A 5,847-nucleotide genomic window follows, 5' to 3' on the forward strand; every position below is an offset into this window, starting at 1 on the left:
TGTTTTACTCAACTTGTAATTTAAACTTAACATAGTTATTACACCAATAGCCTCTCCCCCCTCTTTTTTTTTTAAATAATATCAGTCTAATATGTAATAAGTTTTAAATAAAATTAATATTAAGTAAAAATTTTGGTTAAGATGCTAGCATAAAAGATAAATTTTGAAAGTTGTAATGTTTTCAAACAATATTCAAAACTCGAGTGCTTTTGATTAGTTGACTATTTGTCAGGAGAATAAGGGGTTATGATTAATGAGTTTAATGAAATATATATGCACAGATGTCAACGTCACGTGAGCTCGATGTTTGGTACGAGTTGGCCTTGAGAACTAGCAAGTCATAACTTGTAGTTGTTTGTGTCAGGCTTATTTTGTGCCAAAGAGATGTGTAAAGTACATAAAGGTTATATGAATTGCTAACTAATTTCTATAAAGATGAAATGAAAAAAATAATATAATGGCAAAAAATAGTTGGAAAAGGAGCAAATAATAATATGACACTATATATAGTAAGTTATACAAATATAGAGAAATTTAAGCAAGAGTAATACTAATAATGTAAAGTCCAACATCCCCAGGATCAAGCCTGATGCTATTTGGCATTACATTATTTATCAGTGTATGTAAAAGTCGTCTTCCAGACAGTTGAAGACACTAAACTGATGGGTACAGAGACAAATTTTACATCCAAAAGAAACAGGGAAATTAAAAAAAAGATTGAGTAATACTGTTAAATACTGTAACATCAAATGGCATCCATCTTTATCCCAGGAATGTTGACCTTTGTACATTTCTGAAAAGAATTTCAAAACTGAATTCATAATTAAACTTACTTTACATTATTAGGATTATGACTTGCTTAAATTTCTCTGTATTGGTATGATTTACTATATATATTGTGTGTATGTATTTTCTAATAGCACAGCCACATCAGGCTATTTGCTGAATCCACTGAGGGGAATCGAATCCTTTATTTTAGCGTTGTAAATCCATAGACTGACCGCTGTACCGGCAGGGGACATATATTTTGTCGTATTATTATTTTCTCCATTTCCCACCACTTTTTGCCATACTTTTGTTTTTTCATTTTGTCTTTCAAGAACTTAGTTAACAATTCTTACAACTATTATCCCACTTAAGTCTTTTATGTACTTTACACCCATTTTTAGCACAAACTAAATCTGATATACACAGTTCTAGGTTATGATTGGTTACTTCTCAAAGCCAGCTGATATTTAACATCTGGTGTGCATGATGTTGACACAATTCTAAGTTATGATTGGCTAGTTCTTAAGGCCAACTAATATTTAACATCTGGTGTACACGATGTCAACATCTGTGCCATATATATTTTATTACACTCATTAAACATAATCCTTTATTCTTTTGAAGAAAAACAGACAACTATTAAGTAACTATTAAGAATACTGTTCATATGAAATGAAGAAAACTTCACAAAACAGTTACTTTTAAAAATGTTGCAGTTTGATGACCAGATTTTGAATTAATGAAACATACAGTTTGAGGCTTCAAATCACCAAACTTAACATTTTTTTTATTCCATGCTGTAATTATCTTACAGACCATACTTTTTATTAGCATTAACTATATAAATCAATAGTTGTTTAAAACTCATACAGTAGTAGATCCAAACCTTACTAAAATTTTATTCGGTTATTTATTTGGAGGAGCTAATGGATGCTGTTGTTGCTGTTCTTGCAATTTTTTCATCAACTCATCATCTTGCATAGACATGGTGGTAAGTTTTTTACCAATTCGTTCATGAACCTCTAAATATTTTGCTACACACCTATCCAAACATACTGATTCCCCCTTAGAAAGTTCAGCATCTTTATATTTAGGAGGAACACACTTGCGATGACAAGCTGCTGTCATACGATTGTACATGTCAGACATCATCTCAATTTCTAGTTCTGCCACCAGCTGCATTTTTGATGGATCTAGCTGTGGAATCCCAGGTGGTCCTGCTGCCATGTTAACTAAACTGAGTTTTTAATGCAAATTTATATTGTTTTCAAGCAGTAGAAAATGTGAAATTGTGAAAAAGTCAGAAAAAACTAAAAAATCTTAAAACTACTTTCAACAGGAATGTAAATGTTTTCCTTTTAAAAGTACAATTTTAATAATAATTTATGAAATTTCAATGTGCATAATGGTCTGGTAAATATTCTTACACTTGGTTTGCACTTTTTTCTCATTGGGTTTCTTCATTCGTTGTCATATTTTCATTGTCTCATATTGATGTTAATCAATAAGCCAACACTAGTGGAAAATATAAAGCCCTGGAACAGAAATTACAAATTAAACTTTTTTAAAGCTTAATTTTGTTTCTGTTGAGAAAAACTGCACTTAGATATATGTATTTAGATACTAAAAAGCATGTCTTTATTTCCATGAAAAAGAATTAGTTTAAATGATTCTAATGAGAATATAAGAGGTTTAGTTTTCATACTTTTAACTGAGAGGAAGATGGGTTCATTGTTTTTAAATCATGAAAAAATATGAAAGCAAAATTAAACTTAATGGCAATATAGCTCTTTCGGTATTAGTCTGCTGATTTCAAATGTTCAAAAACCATCAGAGCATCTTCCATATTGTCTAAATGTGCAAACTTATTGAAAATTAGACTAAAAATTGAAGTTGGAATGTTTTTAATATTCATATAAAAACTGGTAATAATTCTCTCATGCAGTCTGCATTACAGTATATATTCATCAAATAACAAACATATGGTAGGAAACTACAAGGTTGATTCTAAAGATGGGTAACTTAAATACATAAATTATTGTATTTTCTCATGAGAAAAGAATGGTAAGAGGTGTTCTTACTGAAGTTAATAAGGTTCATAAGTTAGTTTTCTCATTTCTTTGTGTTGTGTCCTGAAGATGGAAGAAAATAAATTTCAAATATAAAGTAAAAAGACTACATTTCAGCATATATTTATTTCTCTAATGTGTTTACTACCTAACAGAATAAGTAGTTAATTTTGGGACCTTCAGATAAGAATCTTATGAATTCCTGAAAGATAGAAGATGGGTTTAAATTTTTACTTTTCCTTAGGGATAGGTGTGCAAGGACATATCGAATGGTACCTTGTTGTATCTATGTCGTGTTAAAGATATTAACAAAAAGTCATACACAATGTGTGCTTTGTGTAGATCAATTTGAAAATGCATACATCAGTAATTGTTCTGCAAGAAAGCCAAACAAAACAGTTATTACATTTACAATTAAAAATAGTAAGTTTCAATAAAAAGCTAGACCTTTCTGGTGAATAGAGTTAGACATGTTAATTAAAAATTCAATTTTAAATACTAACACATAATCATAAAACTTATTTTGTGAGGTAAAGTACATAATTGAAAAATATATACAACTTTACAATTTAATAGAAGTTTTGTGTTAATGTTACACTGGGAAGAAAAAATTATCTATCTTCCTGGTAAGCACAAGTGTGGAATATCCGTTTTAATTTCAAGATCGTGCCTTATTTGGTCTTCATGGATAATGTCAAAGTAAATTATTAATGCAATTTATAATACTTGAAATGAGTTTTATGACAATTACGTAAACACGACTGGTACGCTAGTAGTGATACTATCATAAAATCCATATTTACATAGTAATAATATATATATAACTCTCTGATCGGAACACCCTACAAACATAATTTTAAAAACGTTTACTTTGCATCACTAACTACAGTAAATGAATTAACGTACCAAAATGATATTTATTTTTCCAGATTTTCTTACATTGGTAAACTTACTACTTTTTCCATGTACGTGAAAGTAATTAAAACTACCGAAGTTTCTGCAGCCAAGGCGACATCTAATGTGGAAATTACTCAGTCGTAATAATATATATATTAAAAAATAACAAGCCATTAAAATTACGTGTAAGTTATAGGTTCGTATTTTTATAAAACATGTTACTTTTATTATAGATGTATATGCAAACAAGGTTAGCTTAAAACAAAAGATTTGAGCAGCAACGATCAAAATCAGATATTTGGAAATTGATAATTTTTTCAGTGTGATATGTAGATTAATACAAGATGCTACTACCTACACCCCTTAGGCCTGGCATAACTCGTAATCTGAGGGTCGCGGGTTCGAATCCTCATCATATCAAACTTGCTCGCCATTTCAGCCGTGGGGCCATTATAATGTGACTGTCAATCCCACTATCTATTTATAAAAAAGTAGCCCAAGAGCTGGCATTGGGTAATGATGACTAACTGTAAAGATAGTCTTAAGTGCTAAATTAGGGACGGCTAACGTAAATAGTTTTTATGTAGCTTTGCAAATTCAAAAACCAAACTATCCCCCTCAGTTAAGATGCAATTATTTTCTAAGTTATTGTGTTTTTCACGTTGGGCCCATAGACTCGTTAAAGTAACACCCTAACTTTTTGTTGTTGTTGTTGAATGTTCGCTAACTGGCAGTTAATCAACTCTCTTGGAAGGATTCTAGCGCGTGATGCCCAGAAATAGAAAGTTACCTTTCCTAAGTATGTGAATTGGATATGGGTCAGTGGTAAGATACGCCCTATAGCTCATTTCTCGGTAGACACAGATGTTAAATGTAAAGTACTTTTCTTGTGTAAACTTGACTCTATTTGTGTATAAAAATTCAGGTTCGCCTGTGCAGGACAAGACTTTTTGAACTGAAGTGTTGATATAACTTTTAAGCTTATTGTGCTTTCGTATCCTCGTAAGTTAACTAACTCATGTAGCTTTATTATAACTGACCATTGTTTTCAACATATTTGTTACCAAATGGTTTGACTTTTTTTCTGAAATCTAAACTTTAACTAGGATGGTTTTAGGTTAACTTGAATTTTCATGAGCCGATAAGATCTTTTAAATGAAATCTTCATCCTTCCGTTATCAGTTCACGTACTAATAAACATCTTGTTACGAAGCTAAAACAGCCAAACAAAGCAAAGAACTAATAAACATGTGCTCATTTTTTTTCTTGTATTATCATTGTTTTCTTGCGAATAAACGTTATATTTATATTTTTGAAATTATCAGTGTCGAGCTTTTTTCTATTGGGAATACCCGGTTGTAGGTCGGAAAGATAATTATATTCCATTAGCCGATTACTCGTGGCGCCTGTTCTTTAGATTCACGGATGACATATTTATGACGTCATATCTACACCCTGTAATTGGAGAAAAAGTTCTAAATGACGGGAAACGGAGATGAAACGAGAAAAATCGTGATCCTATTGCAAACCTTCATGCACCCAGGATAAAAAAAAAACAAAAAAAAACTCGCGAAGTTTGGAGTTGCACATCGTGTAATAAAAAAAAAGTTTTTCCAGTATTAAATAAGCAAGAATTCCATTATAGTATAATAGTCTGGTAATTTCTGAACCTCCATTCAGTGGGCTTAATTGATAGCTATGCAGAAAAAAAAACAAAAAAACATTTATTTGGGGATACCACAAGAAATGCCATGTTTCCTACCCTCTTAATTAATGTTTTTAAAAAAGTATTCATATATGATATTTTAGTACTGATATAGAAAGCCATGAAGCACCATTCATCCTAGTTATTCACAGAACTGGGTCAGTTAGCTAAGGCATTATGTGTATTCTAGCAGGATATATTTCTGTGGCAAAGTACATTTGGTATAGTAAGTGACAAAATTTTGTTCCTGCTTCCAAATTTGAAGATGCTCCGTTGATTTGATATTTCTTACTTTGAAGTGAGAGTGATCATTAATTACATGGACAGAACTTTCACCCTCATAAGAAATATATCGTTGTTCATGTGTTACCAGAGACACAGAGAATCATGCCAAGCCAACGAGCAAGC

The 5,847-nt window shown here is 31.1% G+C and overlaps 1 pseudogene across 3 annotated transcripts; it reads right to left on the reverse strand.

Annotated features, from left to right (window-relative positions):
• Positions 1-1,534: 1,534 nt before the first annotated feature.
• Positions 1,535-3,864, reverse strand: LOC143226229 (mitochondrial import inner membrane translocase subunit Tim10 pseudogene; annotated as a pseudogene). 3 transcript variants are annotated; one of them, XR_013014421.1, is made up of 3 exons: positions 3,791-3,864; positions 2,196-2,303; positions 1,535-2,005 (listed from the first exon to the last, which is right to left on the reverse strand). The product of XR_013014421.1 is annotated as a mitochondrial import inner membrane translocase subunit Tim10 pseudogene, transcript variant X2 (transcript). The 3 variants fall into 3 exon arrangements; XR_013014420.1 differs by having other exon boundaries at positions 3,744-3,863; XR_013014422.1 differs by having other exon boundaries at positions 3,777-3,838.
• Between the last annotated feature and the right edge of the window lie 1,983 nt (positions 3,865-5,847).

The sequence above is a fragment of the Tachypleus tridentatus genome, chromosome 9 (genome assembly GCF_004210375.1).
Source record: "Tachypleus tridentatus isolate NWPU-2018 chromosome 9, ASM421037v1, whole genome shotgun sequence".
NCBI lineage: Eukaryota > Metazoa > Arthropoda > Merostomata > Xiphosura > Limulidae > Tachypleus > Tachypleus tridentatus.